General features: G+C 40.7%; 1 protein-coding gene and 1 long non-coding RNA gene across 4 annotated transcripts in view; one reads left to right on the forward strand and one right to left on the reverse strand.

Annotated features, from left to right (window-relative positions):
- Window positions 1-17,234, reverse strand: part of MDGA2 (MAM domain containing glycosylphosphatidylinositol anchor 2) — a 1,122,977-nt gene that overhangs the window by 158,594 nt on the left and 947,149 nt on the right. The gene's annotated exons all lie outside the window — the stretch shown is intronic.
- LOC117363819 overlaps window positions 4,790-17,234 on the forward strand; it is a 37,259-nt gene continuing 24,814 nt past the window's right edge. The window contains exons 1-2 of the long non-coding RNA XR_004540130.1: window positions 4,790-4,919; window positions 12,415-12,500. This is a non-coding gene — a long non-coding RNA (uncharacterized LOC117363819). The remainder of the gene's footprint in view (window positions 4,920-12,414; window positions 12,501-17,234) is intronic.

A 17,234-nucleotide genomic window follows, 5' to 3' on the forward strand; every position in this document is an offset into this window, starting at 1 on the left:
TGGTCAACTAGATCAAATGCTGAGCTCAGATCTAAAGATATTACCATAGCGAAGTTCCCGTGATCAAAGATAGAGTGAACTTCACTAAGGAAACCTGCTAAAACTGTCTCAAGACTGTGTATAGTTCGAAATCCTGCCTGTCTTGATTTTAGAACCTTTGTTGACTCAATATAAGAGACCAATTGCTCTAAAACTATCCGCTCTGTCTGTTTTGCTAAAAAACAAAAATTTGAAACTGGCCTATAACTAGCTGGATTAAATATATCTAGATCTTTGTTCTTTAAAATAGGTTTAATAACTTCCTTTTTCCAGAACCCTTATTTAAACTGCTATGTATCATATTTAAAGCCAAAGCCGATAGCCCATGTCTAGAGCACAATAGCCATTGTGATGGGATTGGATCTAACTCACAAAAAGTAACATGCATTTTACTCAAAAGTTTATCTACTTTTGTCAACGTAGGCTGTTGAAAAGTTGACCATTTTTATTTTCCTAGTTTTATACTATCCTCTTTTGATTCATCCCTATCTAACTCAACATTATTTGATGTTCCATTTTTTTCCCCTTGACTGTAAAAGTAATGCCTCTGGCATTATTCTGGTTCTATTATTAGACTCCCCCATTTTTTAAAGCTGATACTATAGAAAATAGTTGTTTAGTTGGAATTCTTGCATCTTTTATTTTCCATAGAAAATAATCTTTTTTGCTTTCCTTATCTCCCTATTAAAAATGCTTTGGATATTCTTACACCGACCTAAAAATGAACTAGTTCTTTTCTTTTTCCAAATTCTTTCTGCCCTTCTTAACTAAGTAACCACAGTCCCTTATGAAACCATTTATTTTGAGTCTTTGTTTTTCTTTCTCTCAGTGGTGCTAGTTCATCTAATTGATGCACCTAGACAATTATTAAGATCATTGAACTACAATAGAGTAACTGTAACTCATATATCTAAGGCTCATCTTGTGTGTGCTAGAAAGTGTGCATTTTTTTATTTGGTCCCAGCTTTATGAATAGTTTACCACTGGATTTAAGAAAGAAATAATTTTTAATCAATTTTAAAGACATTTAAAGGCCATTATTTTCAACTAGTTTTTTTACATTGATTGGACTGGAATTCAAGGTTTCAATCGGTACTATATAGAGTATATATATATATATATATATATATATATATATATATATTTATGCATCTACACATATGGATTGCATAGATATATTATAAAGTATGCATGAGTTATTATATGCTATATAGATCTGTGAGTGATTTTTTTTTTCTTTTTTCTTTCCTTTCCTATTTTTAATGGAGTTCTTTTTACTATTTTAACTTATTTATTATGTTAACTGCTTTGATGCTAACTGGCTGTTTAAGCAGTATATGTGATTTTGCTGAAGGGGTCTAAGGCTCTGATTGGCTTGGATGCATAAAGCCCCTCCTATGGGGCATCTGGGCCAATCAGAGCCTTAGACTCCTTCACAATGCATCCAGGGAGGGGCCTGAAGCTCTGATTGGCCATGGGAGGGACCTTATACAACCTGAGTTAATCAGAGCCTCAGGCCCCTCCCTGGTGCATCTCTCCCACTGGGGGGAGGGGTGCAAGACTGCGCGGGGGGGGGGGGGGGTACTTGCCAGCGGGGAAGATTGGACATCTCTCCCGCTGCAGGGGGGGGGGGGTTGAGTCAGGTCATGACAGGGATTTGTGCAGTGGGAGAGTGTGGGCATCTCTCCCGTTGCAGGGGGGGTGTGTCGCCGACATTCCTGTTTGTTGCCACTGCTGCAGGGAAGAGGTCTTGTGATGCAGTGAAAAGATGGGCATCTCTCCTGCTGCATCACAACACAGGGGTTTGGTTTCTAGCAGTCTGTGACACTCACCGGCACCCCTGGCCCAGTCATTTTTTTTGTTGCTAATAGCCAACGCTGCTTTTTTAAAAATGGCTCAGCATTTTTTAAGAATCCACTGGAGGGCTAATTTCAATGTTGAAAAGCTTATTTGCATGTCAGTGTGGGAGATTGCTAGAATCCTCGCTAAAGAGGGAGATAATCCCTTCTGATAATCCATCGCTAAACTGCTTAGTCGCTAAACAGTTTAGTGACAGAGTTAAAGTTTTGAAAATCTGGGCCCTAGTGATTTAATGCTATGAAATGAAAGGTCATGCATTTGAGCTGCAAATACCCGAAGGAATGGTACAGTTTAGGGGATGTAGAACTTTGGTGCACAAAAGAGGAACGGGACTTGGGTGTGGGTGCGATCGTATGTGATGATCTTGAGGTGGCCAAACAAGTAGAAAAGGTGACGGCAAAAGTTAGAAGGATGCTTGGGAGCAGTAGGAAAAAGGAGGTATTGATGCCTCTGTATAAGATTCTGGTGACACCTCATTTAGAATATTATATACAATTCTAGAGACCATACCTTCAAAAAGTTTTAAACAGAACGGAGTCAGTCCAGAGGAAGGCTACTACAATGGTCAGAGGTCTTCGTCATAAAGCATATGAGGACTCAAAATATATACTTTGGAGGAAAGGCGCGATAGGAGAGATATGAAGGAGGCACTTAAATACCTATGTAGTATAAATATGCATGAAGTGAGCCTTTCAATTGAAAGAAAGCTACTACATTACTCCTCATTTCTATAGTGCTACTAGATGTATGCAGTGCTGTACACATTATTTGTAGGTACAGTACTCCCCCGATATTCATGGGGGTTCCGCTCCAGGATGTCAAAAAACTGCAAATACGTTTTTTAGCAGGGGAGACAGGAGAGGGCAGCCGGAGTGCCGGCAAGTGAAGGAAATCACTCGTGGTATGCTCCGACCGCCTCTTCCTGTACTACAGTTGGGCCTCACCAATCAGGAGCTGCGTATCAAAGCTGCTCCCAATTGGTGAGGCCCGTCTTTAGTAAAGGAAGTGGCAGTCAGAGCATACTGCGAGTGATTTCCTTCACTCGCCAACGCTCTGGCTGCCCTCTCCTGCCCAGTCATTCGCGGTCAAAAAATACTGTGAATGACCGGGACCACAAATCGCGGACGTCCCTAATGGGCTCACAATCTAAGCTCTGGGATGAGGAGGCATATGATGAAGGCAAAAAGGGATAAACTAAGAAGTAACCTCCGAAAGAGTGGAAAATGGCCTCCTGGTGGAGGTGGTGGAGATGAAAAGTATATCTGAATTGGGATAAGTACATTGGATCTTTAAGGGAAAGGAAAGGATATTAGATGTTAAGAATAGGCAGACTAGATAGGTCATATGGTCTTTATATGCCTTCCTTTTTCTCTGTTTCTAAGTTGAAACTATTACCAGCTTATGATCTATGCTTCAAATCTTTTTTAGATTTAAAAAAAACCACCTATTCCCAGATAGAAGCATACATTCTATATTTTAGTCAAGTGTAACACATATTGCTGCATACAAATTACTGTATATTACCATACTTTCCATTAAGTGAACACCTACACAAAAAGAGTTTGAGTTAATTGACAAGTACCATTGACAATGCTCCGTTAAATTCCAGGCAACAAAGGCAGTGGATCTAATTTTTTTTTCCTAAAAATATGAATTTACATTAATAGCCTTACTGTGAAATATTAACTCAAAGGTAACAATGTTGCTTGGACTATCTAAAGAGGTAAAATTCAGAGCTGCTGCTTCCAAATTTTTTTTAAATTTATTTTTAAAAGATAGCACTTGTGCGGCTAACCTTGGTGCTGATAAAGAAAATGCTCTTGAATGCTGACCTGCATTTTTATTGACGTAGATTTGCTTGCATACTTTCCCTTGGGAGTTGATTTTTCTACAAGTCTTTCGCTTCATTTGTTTTCTGAGGAAATGATCTACTTAGGGTGCAGTGCAATTAGAATGCACTACTGTGAATTAGAGCATGCTGGAAATCATTAATAGACAAGAAATGTGCCAGTAAATATGCAAAGAAATTGTTTCCAAATACAGGAAAAAATATCTGTAAGATAAGAAACTACTGTATGAGCTACTGTAAACTGGAAGAAGTTGTTTGTTTGTAAATTTGTATTCCTTGCCTTAAATTAACAAGGATTTTGTTAGGGGTGCTTTCATCACTACCATGGAATTCATTTTCAACATAGAAAATCATAAAAAAAAGTAGCATAAAAGGGTGTTTTTCTGACCAAACTATTCCAGTTTGCTATTTTTGAAACCTATTTTCCAGATTGGTTTCTATGGTGCTTGTCCACAGTGCATCTAAATCTCAAGTAGGGATGCTCTAGGCATGCCCTGTTGGGACCAGAGCAGGGTTATGATTTGGATGTTTTTCTGACATAATCATACATTTAAGACTATGTCCAGGGCACACAATATAGACACTTGGGACTAGACCTGTTTACAAATGAATAATGGCTAGATTCACAAAGCTTACCAATTGTGTACTGTGACAGGGAGAGTCCTGTCATGCTGGAAGAAACCCTGCAGTGCTCTAAAACTATCCCTAAACCCACCCCTAGAAGCAGGCAGGTTAGGGAAACTGCCCTGCAGAATTTATCCCCAGTGAAAGGGACCCGATTATACTTGCCTAGTTCTAATGTAGGAAATGCTAAAAGCAAAGAACTACAAGGACCAGCATACACCAGGCAGGTGATAGCAAAACCCAGAAAGGGATTAGCTCCTGCAATCAGCTCTGCTGGGGGCAGTGTTAATGAGCAGGGAAGCTATCCAGACTCATTAGCAAAGCACCAGAGAACCAGGTGTTGTGAGGGGCAATCAGCCCAAACTAGGGAAAAGGGTGTGTTCGCTAAGCCAAAGCAAGCAGAGGCAGCCACAAGCTTACAGAATACCTGAATCCTTGGAGAGAAGCAGACCTGTGCTAGCCAGGATTCAGAGGACAGAAACCAGTATTCCCCACAGAAAGCAAGGAGTAAACCTCATGACTGAAACTTCTAATCATTCTTCTGAAGGTAATGATGATTTTGATACAGAAATGCCATAAGAAATGTTTGCAAATGAACTGAGGAGTCATGCTTGTTTGAGAGTATGATTACAGAGTAAAGTTTGAGGAAAGTAAAAATGCTGTTTCTGATAAGGAGGTGTTGCCTCACAAGACTAAGAATATCAGAGGAATTAAGAAGTACTGCCTCTGATTGAATTAAGAATACCAGAAGGACCAGGAATTACTGATGTAATTAAGGGTAACAGAAGAGTTAAGAATCACTGCTTCTGAATTTTCTAATCACAGCAGAACTGTGGGGAACCTGTCCAAATAGTGTAAGCAGGTTGCAGGTTCCAGGACTTGAAATTGAAAAGTTATTTTTGTGTTTTTCTTGAACTTTAATAGTGAATAAGCATGGTGGGCTAACAGGTTGTTTAGCCACCAATGAGAGTTTTTGTATGTTTTTGAAATTATACTACAATATAAACCCAGAAAATAAAGTCATCTTAAAATTCACAATAAACACCTGTACTGGACCTTTACATTTTGAGGCAGACACCCCTTTACCTCTCCATGCCTCATTCAACCGCTTTGCTGAGGCTTGGATGACCCAGATCAGGGCTCGGGCTACTCCAGTCCAGGTCTTACCTAGTTACAGTACCGATCAGTTTGCGACCCCGACCCGATTCACTAACCTTGTGGACAATCCGATTCTGATCCGTGCATGCAAATGAGGGGAAACGGCATGCAAAGCAGGAAGGACGCGATTCACTAAACTTTTTCAGGAACACTGGCCAATCAAAAAAGAAGCGACTGGTGGGGACCATTAGCTCACGACCTTTCCTGCTCTCTGTCAACTTCTCCTGCCTTTAATCCCTGACTTCTCCTGCCTTGCCGCCCTGACTTCTCCTGCCTTTCAGCCCCGACTCCTCCTGCCTTGCCGCCCTGACTCTCTTTTCGCTGACCTGCTCTCTGCCCTGACTCGCCACCCTGCACCCCAAATCTGTCTTGCTGCCCCGACTCTCCTACCCTTCCCCCACAGTGCGAGACCGTGGTTATTCCAGGCACAGGGGGCAACTAGATGAAAGGAACAAAGTCTGGAATTGGCAGTGGAGGAGAAGGGTACAGCTAAGAGCAGCTTATCTAGGGAATGGAGTTCTCTGGGAGGTGTATAAGGAGAAAGAAGAGAGGAGAGATATTGAAGAGAAGCAGAATGAACACACTTGTAGGTCAGCAATAGGAGCTTGAACTGTATATGATGGATGTATATTTTTCAATTCCATAGTACACCATAGCATTCAGTGAGGTTTACAATGCAAACCAGCATGTGCTCAACCAACTGTGGTAGCTTAGAAACAGTAATATTACGGTTTGGGGAAAGAATATTAGGGCAGCAGAGTTCTGCATATTAATAAAATCTTGCAGAAAATCTGTGACTGGTATTGGACAAAAGCTTGTAGTAAAAGATTTATTTATTTGGATTTATTAACCAGTTTCACCTAATTAAAGGTTATCAATGTGTCTCTATTTAACAACTCAGCTGACCTTAACTTCAAGACAATTTTAGCATAAACTTAAGGTACCTTGTAGATAATAGCAGCTTGGGTAGTTGCTGCAAGGGCAAGTCTTCAAATTTAAAATGATTGATTCACATAGACTTTTCAATTTCCTATCAAGCTAATTCAAAAGTGCTGTAAAAGGAGTGGGGCATGTCAACAAAATGTTCCTTCCAGGAATCAGTGGATATGGAGTATGCAGAATTGGAACTACAACCATTTTATAGAATAAGACATATCCCCCTCTTTTACTAAAGCCGGCAGGGCGGACTGGCACGGTAAAGGCTCTGATGCCCATAGGAATTGAATGGGTGTCGAAGCATTTGCCACGTGGCACTCGGCTGCGCAGCTTTGTAAAAGGGGGCCTATGACTGCTTTACTAATTTTAACATTTCTATCCACTGCATATGCCTGACAAGCTAGTTCAATATGAAAACCTAATCCAAATATAAGTCGGTAGGTAAATTAATCCTTTGAGGCCAGATAGGGGTAGAGATAACCTCTCCTGTCAATTTTGAGGAACTGGCAACGAGGTTGCTAGGCCTTACTAGGGCTCCTCAGCATTATACATGTAGAAAGGCAGATCTTCCTAAGTCCTTTAATTTTACATGCCAAGAGGTTTTAATCATCTAAAAAATTTTACATTTTTGGGGTATAAATGCCATCACTATTTCTTCATGGTATTCACAGCACAGCAAAGTTCTGAAGGTTAAGCCATTCTGTCTTGCTTCTCTCTCCTTATACACCTCCCAGAGAACTCCATTCCTCAGTTAAGTCATTCTTAGCGTTACCCTTCTCCTCCACTGCCAATTCTAGACTTCGTTCCTTTCATCTAGCTCTCAAGGAGGGACTTTGAGATCCCTGCATTAGATCAAGCTTCCAGGACAATTTCTGATCTAGTTTACCAAGAAAGGAATATAAATATAAGACCAGTTCAACAGGACTTACTTTATAAAAACTCTACAGCTTACTTAGGGCCAACTTTGACCCACTTCTGCCTTCCGGACCCCTCCTCAACCTACTTAGGGATGACCCTGACCCACCCTTGGCTCCCTCCCATCTCCCTGACCCCTCCACAACTTACTTTTTATAGCCTGGTGGTCTAGTGGTGAAGAAGGGCAGCAGCGATCTTTGTACGCTCCTGCTCTGTGCAAAGCCACAAACAAAAATGGCTGTCATGAGTTCCCGCTGTAGTCTCTGCACAGAGCAGGAGCATACAAAGATCGCTCCTGCCCTGCTTCACCGCTAGACCACCAGGCTTTAAAAAGTAAGTTGTGGAGTACAGGAGGCAGGAGGGAGCTGGGAGTGGGTCAGAGTCTGCCCTATAGTTATTCACAAATTTTTGTTATTTGCAGGCCAGCTTTGCCCCTAACCGCCGTGAATATTGAGGGGAAAGTGTACATCTAACATACCTCCCATTTTAAAAACATTGGGGGTGATTTTATGGTATTTATCATTTAAAAACTATGGTCAGAAGCCCAATCATAAGCAAAGGTGATATACCTCATGTACTATAATTAAGGTGAATCATGGCAAATTAATTTCATGAAAGATAAATGGATTTTTTGCAGTTCTCTATATTACATCTGAATCATTCTTTTCATTAAATAACTGTCGGCTGCCACCTGTGCCTTCAAAAATGAAAGAAACTAGTATCAATGTATTTTACTTACCTCATCCAAATCACACTGACAATCACAATATTCATTTATGAAAGTTCTGCCTCTGTCATGCTTCATATTTCTGCATAAAGATCTGTGTGAAATATCAGCTTTCTGCTAGTAACCTCAAGATATACTGTATAATAAGATGGAAGTCATTACTTTCAAAGTTACTCATCTTTGGAAAGGTCAGTTTCAAAGACTGATTTCAATCCTTTCTCAAAAGTGGAGACCCCTTGAAACCTCTTGCCTAGACTGCATGCCATAATTCCCAGAAGACACATTTTGCCAATTTATTGAAATTATAATTTAGAAATATTTGGTATCCAGTTTTTGTGATTATTCATTACAGGTTCTTTTTTTTTTTTTTTTAAATATTCTTTATTCATTTTCAAAATTACATTAAGTGTTAAATATATTCATTCAGATTAACATTAACTAAATCACTTACAAACAATCATTGATATATTACATAAAAACATATCCCTTCCCTTTTCCCACCCCACCCACCCACCCTTATATTCCATTATCATATTAAACATGTAATAATAAAATTCCCCCCTCCCTACCCCTTAAATCGATAAGTATAAGGGAAACAATTTCAAATTAATCCTTACAATACTTTGTTAATGATTTACACACATCCTGAAACTTCTTAAAGTAACCCCATTGCAATGCAATAAACCTTTCCATTTTATGGCATAAAGAATTCCACCAGAAGTTATAATTTAATCTCCTCCAATCCTTCCAATTATATGTAATTTGCTGAATGGCAACACTGGTCATTATAAGTAGTAATTTATTATTATTCGCAGAAATCTGACTCTTTGCTCTCATTTCCATATCAAATATCACAGTATCATAGGATAATGCCACTGGGTTATCTAATAAATTATTAATTTGGTCCCAAATTGATTTCCAAAAATTCATAATAAATGGGCAATGAAACAGTAAATGATCTAAAGTTCCTGCTTCCAGATGACAGGTTCAATTCAGCTGTTTTGTTTTGCGTTGGAAGGCTCGTGTGCTGTCTGAGTTGCTGAATTGCAATAGTCATTATAGGGGAGATCTTTGTGGTGCTCACAAATATTTCTTAAGACTTAGAAAACAATGATTGAGATATACAAAAGGATAGTCTAAAACAGTGTTTCTCAGCCCTGCTCTGGAGGACCACCAGCCAGCTGGATTTTTGGGATAACCCTAATGAATATGCTTGAGAGATAGAAAGACATGCATGAGAGGTGAAAGACATGCAAATCTGCTCCATGCATATTCATTAAGGCTATCCTGAAAACCTGACTGGCTGGTGGTCCTCCAGGACAGGGTTGGGAACCACTGGTCTAAAAGACCCTCCAATTTGCCCATTAAGAATTATTCATCCATGACAACATACTTTATATTTGCTTCGCAGAACCATTAAAAATAAATATATTTATTTCTGCTCAGAGCTGGAATGTCTCTGGGAGATCCCTTCCTGAAGAAGAGAAGCCCTTATTACAGTTTAACTAATCCCCCCCACACTTTTATGAAGCCATGTTAGGCATTTTTATCGCTGGCCACAGTGGTATTAGTTCTGACACTCATAGGAATTCTATGAGCGTTGGAGCTAATACTGCCATGGCCAGCGATAAATAAAAAAGCCTAATGCGGCTTCGTAAAAGGGGGGTTAATTAGTAAATTGACTTCAATAATGAGTTTTAACAAGCCTATATTTTTTTTTTAATTGGGAGATAGATACCTATCTTCTTAGGCATAATTCTATAAAAGATTGCAGGGCACCTAGCCTATTGCAGGGTGCCTAGTGGTATCTAATACAAAAGTAATTGTGTTTAGGGGTGCAAAAAGACTTAGGTGCCACTAGGCATGATTCTCTAGAGGACTTAAGTGCCTATAATGTAGGATTTTAAAACCATGACCTACATTACAGGCACCTAAGTTTTAAGCTAGGTGCCGCTAAGTGCGATTCTGTAATGGGTACCTAAGTGTAACTGACATGTAATAGGCACCTGTCTTTTTTTAGGTGCCCATTACAGAATCAGGCCCTTAGTGACTAACAGGATACCTCTGGAAAGTACTGGGAGGGAGATGGGAGTTATAGGAGATACTGCTTGAGTGAGGAGTGGGGGGGGGGGGGGTGTTAAGATTTTGCTCCAAAGCACAGTGAATCCTAGTAGAAAATTGTGGTATAGAAGAAAATGTGTGGTGTGGTATGGGTGGGGTGAAGATGAGATTAGGGACACTGCTCAAGAGGATCAAGATTGTTTTTTTTTTAAAGCTGAAACCACAGCAAATGCATGTTCATAGCTTGCACTATGCACCAGTGCATTTATGATTAGGGAGCAGTCAGTCTGCCTCGGAGTTAGCCTGCGCTTCAGAAGCATCCAATGGTGATCGGTGAGATCTGGTGGTAGTCAGCTGCCTGACCTCCCTAAAATCTGCATGTATGCCTTTGTTAGATCCAAAGAGGCAAGGTATTCCCCCAGCGCATTTGAGGCAGTGACCAGCCACACCATTTTCATACAGAAATGGGGAATTTTGAGAGTTGTGTTGACTTGACTTTAGATCCAGAATCGGTCTCCAGTTTTCTGAGTCTCTTTTGGGTACAATGAAGTATATTATCTCCCAAACTCCATTCTCCTTGTAGTACGGGCTCTATTGCTCCTAGAGCGATGAGTCTCTGAACCATCCCTGCCAGAGAAGGCAGCCCAGGAGGGGCCAGAAGAACATAAGCATTGCCACTGCTGGGTCAGACCAGTGGTCCATCATGCCCAGCAGTCCGCTCCCGCGGCAGCCCTTAGGTCAAAGACCAGTGCCCTAACTGAGTCTAGCCTTACCTGCGTACGTTCTGGTTTAGAAGGAACTTGTCTAACTTTGTCTTGAATCCCTGGAGGGTGTTTTCCCCTATAACAGCCTCCGGAAGAGCGTTCCAGTTTGCCACTACTCTCTGGGTGAAGAAGAACTTCCTTACGTTTGTATGGAATCTATCCCCTTTAACTTTAGAGAGTGCCCTCTCGTTCTCCCTACCTTGGAGAGGGTGAACAACCTGTCTTTACTAAATCTATTCCCTTCATTATCTTGAATGTTTCAATCATGTCCCCTCTGTCTCCTCTTTTCAAGAGAGAAGAGGCCCAGTTTCTCTAATCTCTCACTGTATGGCAACTCCTCCAGCCCCTTAGCCATTTTAGTCGCTCTTATGTACCCTTTCGAGTAGTACTGTGTCCTTCTTCAAGTACAGCGACCAGTGGGGGGCATACCATTGCCTGGTACAGCAGCATGAAAGCCTTCTCCGTTCTGTTTGTGATCCCCTTCTTAATCATTCCTAGCATTCTGTTCACCCTTTTCATCGACTTGTTGTCCAGTACTCCCAAGTCTCTTTTCTGGGGGTCTATCCGAGTACTGCACTGGACATCCTCTATTTGTGTATAAGATTTTTGTTACCAACATGCATCACCTTACACTTATCCACATTAAACTTCATTTGCCATGTCGCGGCCCATTTCTTGAGTGTGTTTAGCTTGTCCCTATCCTGAATAACATCCAATACCCACTGATCTGTGCCCAAGCCTGCCAGTATTCTCCCAGCATACTTCCCATCCTTGGTGTCATTGTTTTTCTTGGAAGCCGCAGAGGAATGGTATACAGACCCTTTGGGATGCTTGATGCTCTCGGACCTTTGTCTCTGGAACTGGAATGTCCTCTGATTGTATGATGATCCTGAATATGGGCGAAACTGCTGGGAACCACAAAAATTTCCCCTACAGGACCCCCTTATATTCCAGGGTCTACAGTCTGGTCTGCCCACCACTGCGGACAAACCTGGGGTGAGGTTGCTCCCAAAGGTACGGACCCTGAGCTCTGAGGACTACTGATGCAGACTGACCACAAAGGAATCATGTGGGCATTGGATCTCAGCCCTGAGAGTCTGTGTTTTCTTACAGCCAGGAATGCATCAGGGTGACCGAGATCCTCTGCAGCACTGAAAACTTCTGACCGGATAATAAAACCCCAAAATAATAAAGATTAAACTCGAGCAGAACAGACAGGCTCCCTACTCCTCGCCTGTAGACTGAGTGGGTGGAGCTCATCCCAGAGTGATGTGAGGCAGAGCATGAAAACAAGCAGTGGGCTCTTTACAACTCTCACAACTAATGGGGGTTTAAGCTGATAGTCAAGACTACCAGTCCTGTTGCACAAGAAAGTGCCAGTTGTTAGTAAATTTTGCTTTAAAAACTGTACACTCTTATTAGAAATAAGTTCAGTTGAACCTTTACAATAGTTAAATCTATGCCAATTTATTTTTTCAAAGGCTAAACTACGGAATATTTACCCAGGGGCAATCTACTTAGGATTTCAGAACCTTTTCCTGGGACTCAAAAGTCAGATAAGTATAAGGTGACCATACATCCCATTATGAACGGGACAGTCCCATTTTTAAGATCCCTTGTCCCCTTGTCCCCCCACACAGCTTCGGGATGCCGAAATGTCCCGTTTTCAAGGACAGCATCGCTGTGTGGGGGGACAACGGGACAGGCGATCTCTTCCCCTCCCTCCTTGCTGTGCCATTGCATATTTTAAAGTCATCTGCCTTGACATCTTTGAAAACCCCCCAAAATTTACATTTTCTCTGCGTATAGTGTGCTTTGTGGGGGGTTTTATTTTATGGTTACCATTATGAATTAATAAGATTATGTGTACATGAAAAATGAATGTAAGATTTTGGGGGTGGGATTGAGGGCGGGACTGACAATTAATAGATGACCCATTTTGATGAAAAAATAAATGGTCACGTTAGATAAGTATCATCTGTACTTGTTTTGTTACTTTTGAAATTTCACTAGTGTGTTAAAGGGAAATTGTGTGATCTTTTTCTCTCTCTACAGCTGAATGTCTACAGTGTCTGAGGTTGCTTAAGAATTCCCAAGTATTTATTTATTTCTCTAATACTCTGGTCATTTTCTATTTCTTTCCTCCGTATAAGGTGTATTGCTTATTTGAAGTCTTTAAATAAGAAATACACCTTATATTTGGGAGAAAAGTCTTCTCTTTTCGTATATCTGCTCTTCTCCTTGCTTGTGTTAGAGCTCAGTATTTTTCTCGTTGTCCTTTACTCTTAAAGAAAAGTAACTACTAAGCTATCTAAAATCATCTCAGTAAAAGAGTCTACCTCCTTATAATGTACTAAAAAAAAGGGCACTCATCACAGTAATTACTGTCACTTCTGGTTGACTCCTTTTCCTGGTCACATACTGTTTTTTTCTCGTACATTTTAACATCAGGACCACTTGCAACAACCAGATTTGCAGCTTCTGCAGTTAAATTCCAGCTCAGGCACTGCAACTGAACATGGCTGTGGGATTCACAAGCCTTCAGACAGTGGGTAAATTGGTTTGCTGGTCAAATTCAATCAGGCAAAATTAAACTGTTTATCCCTTAGGATCTGCCGACTGACAGTACCTTTGAAAACTACTGTAGGATCACTTTAACTGTTATATCATTTTTAACAGTTATATCATTTTTTCATCACACTTTTCAGTAAAGGTTGCCCATATGCTTGCTAATCTTTTATTCTCAGGAAGTAATTCACACTAAATTACTTCTCTGAGGGCTAGATACACAAAACACAGTCGTTAAAACCATGTCAGTCACTGTTGGCTGAATTTTTGGCCAACTTTAGAACAGCGACTGATGCTCCAACAAGTTTCCATGCAAATGATTTGCATGGAGGCTCTAAAAAATACTCCACAAGTTGATACTTATAGTGTTTAAAACAAAAACTATTAGCAATATCTATAAAGTGCATCAAGTGCAATTTAAAGTGCTGTCACCAACCGATAAGTGCCCCCTTCCTGACGACACTAACGCAAAACTCAAGTTGAAGGGAGTCCTTTTTGATTCTATTTACACGGGGAATTTTAAAGTGTTATTGAAGTTTTCACAAGCGCAGGAGATTTTTTGATCCATCACCTTCTGATTTCATCTTAATCGATCTTGACGATAAGTGATTTATTAACTATGCTTATGTGCATTTATCATTGAATATTATTTTATATAAAGAGGTGAAGGCTGGATAAGATCCCTTAATACAACCGGCACTTGTACTTTTAATAATACACTTTAGCACTTATCGGTTGGTGACTGAGCACTTTAAATTGCACTTGATGCACTTTATAGATATTGCTAATAGTTTTGTTTTAAACACTATATAAGTATGAACTTGTGGAATATTTTTTAGTGTCCATATTTTAACACAAGTATTATATTCAATAACTCCTTAATATATTGAATTCTTTGCACGGAGGCTCACCAGAATCCTGTCTGATCAGTTGCTGTGAGAACGACTGACATAGGCGCAGAGTCGGTTTGGGGAAGCCCGAACAGCTGAATGGCTTTTGGGGCTTTTTTCTTTTTCATGACATAGATGTTGTAAATGTGTTACACATGCATAATATCTACCCCATAAAAAAAGAGAAAAGCCCTCCCCCCTCCCCCCGATGATCGTCTCTCCCTCCCACCAACATCCCCAAACAGACCACCTCCCCATTGAAGATCGGCAGAAGGGATGCCCACTAACTTCTGCCAGAGCAACCTCCACCCACCAAACTTAAACCCTGCCCCTGCCAGCCCCCAACTGACCCCTCCCCTCCCCTGCTCCCCTTCGCTAAAAAAATCAGGAGGGATGGGGGAAACAAGATGGCGACTAGAGTGGACGTGTATGTCTAAGCTCCCACTATACAGGCTAGATTTTTCCTTAAAAACTTGTATTTACATACTGTTTCGATGCCTAAAAGGAGGGGATGACAGAGGAATATCCCTCTCCCTCTGTCCGTGACTTCGACACCCCGTCAGACTGCAATTACAGCATTTGCAGTCCCGACGGCGTTGGGCGTATCCACAGCTGAGCCCCAGGAGCAGCCCAGCATGGACGGCGAGATCTCGCTGAGCCCTTCGGGACCTGACCCTCCTCCCCCTCCGGGAGAAACAACGGAACATGGCCTTCATGTGGAGGGATCTCGGGAGCAGTCAAGAGAGGAGGAAATGTCATTGTTGGTGACTCCGGAGAGGATTGCAGAGGGAGGAGGTGCACTGCAGTCAAGCAGTGGTGAGTTTGGGGGAAGTGAAACCCGGGAAGGAGAACAGGACCTCGGGCTACCTCAGCTCAAGCCGGCTCGAGAAACCGGCAGTGGTTACACCGGACTCACTATGGGGCACAATTGAAAATCTTCAAAAAGTATGCATGGGATTCATATCTTTAATGGCTGATGTTTCAACTAAAGATAAAAAATTAGAAATAGACTATCAAGATCAAATGAAACAAGTGGGGGACATTGAAAAATCTGTAATTGAGTTTACATCCGTAAATAAGCAGCAAGCAATGGATAAACTATTTTTTCTTCGTAAAATTGAAAATTTGGAAAATCAAAATCGGAGTTTAAATTTAAGGATTTTAAATTTTCCTATGTCTAAATTTAAAACTCCTAGAGAGATTTTCAAGGACTTTTTATTTTCCATATTGAAAATTACAGAAGTGAATATACCACCTTTGCAAAAGATTTATTATTTGAAAAAGACAATAAAAGAGATTGATACCACTACTGAACAAGATTTATCAGCACTTTTGGAATCATCAAAGCTTGAATTGTCTGGTCGAGCTACATTAATAGTATCTTTAATATTCCATCAGGAGAAAGAAATGATTTTGAGATTGTACTATAGTTTGAAACAAGTTTCTTTTTTGGGAGAAAGAATATATATATACCCAGATGTTTCAAAGTGGACTCATTCAAGAAGGAAAGTTGTTTCATTAGGTGCCTCTTTTCAGTTAAGATTTCCCTGTAAATGCTTTGTTGTATTTCAAAATAATAGGTGTATTTTTTATGATTCAGACCAATTACGTTTCTTTTTAGAAGGGAAAGGAGTTTCATTTGCACCATAGTGATTTCTGGAATAATTCAAGTCCATCGTTGAGCCATCGGTTTCACTTTAATTTCCTGTTATTAATGATAATATGTATTCTTCCCTGGAAGAATTTCCTTCTTTGTTTTCCTCCTCCACTTTGCTGGAGGACTATGTTTAAGTTAAATAATACTTTTTGATTTATTCTGTTTAAACCAATAGAAAATTGGATTTATTAATTTGTATTACCTTTTTTGATTTATTTTGTTTCTTCCAATAATTTATTGGAAGTATTAATATCGGAATATTTCCCGTTAAGCACAATTCTGTATTTAATTAAAAATTAAATAAAGAATAAAAAAAAATTAGGAGGGATGCACACTCAATGCCACCCCATCCCCCGAACCCCTCCCCACACCCTCAAAACATCTACCATTTGGCAGCCTGTCATCAAATTACAAGGAAAAGGGAGGTTCAGGGGTATGAGGGTTCGGGAGGCAGGAGGCATCCAGTGGCATCCAGTGACAGGAGGGAGTGGGCATCCATCCTACTTATTTTTTTTTTAAACAAAGGGGAGAAGGGGAGGGGAGGACTCAGAGTTGGTCCTGATGTGTGTGTGTGTGGGAGGGGGGGAGGCATCTGGTAGCAAGAGGGAGTGGCTATCCTTCTTGCCAATTTTGGTGGGCACAGGTTTTTTTATGGTGGCAGGAAGGAATGGTCCCAGATAAACAGGAGATGGTTACTTCCCAAAACTTGGAAAGTGGAAAACAAACAGCGAAGACGACTCTGGGCTTAATGTCTTTTATTTATACATCATGACTCGACATGTTCATGTTTCGGCCCCAAATGGGCCAGCCTCAGGAGTCTATTAGTAGAGTGATGGAAAGCCTATTAAATTTCTAAGTAAATCATGAATCAATCTTGTAAAACTTAAAGGATGGCTCCACGTATCTGAATCCCGAAATGCGGTTGTTGTTAGGGGGGTGCAGCAGTTCATCATCGTGGGGGGGGGGGGGAGCTTGGCTTTTTTTTTTAATGGGGCAGATATTGTGCATGTGTAACACACACACGGCATCTGCGACCATTTTAAAAAAAGATATAGTATGCTATATTAATTTCAGGGCTGAACTATGGGTAGGATAGCTAAATGACTGGTCTTGACCAGTTGCTTTTTTCAGATCGCTAAAAGCGATCACTTTTTTTGTGCATCGGGAAGACATGTTAGAGCATCAA

Source organism: Geotrypetes seraphini, chromosome 7 (genome assembly GCF_902459505.1).
Source record: "Geotrypetes seraphini chromosome 7, aGeoSer1.1, whole genome shotgun sequence".
Taxonomy (NCBI): Eukaryota; Metazoa; Chordata; class Amphibia; order Gymnophiona; family Dermophiidae; genus Geotrypetes; species Geotrypetes seraphini.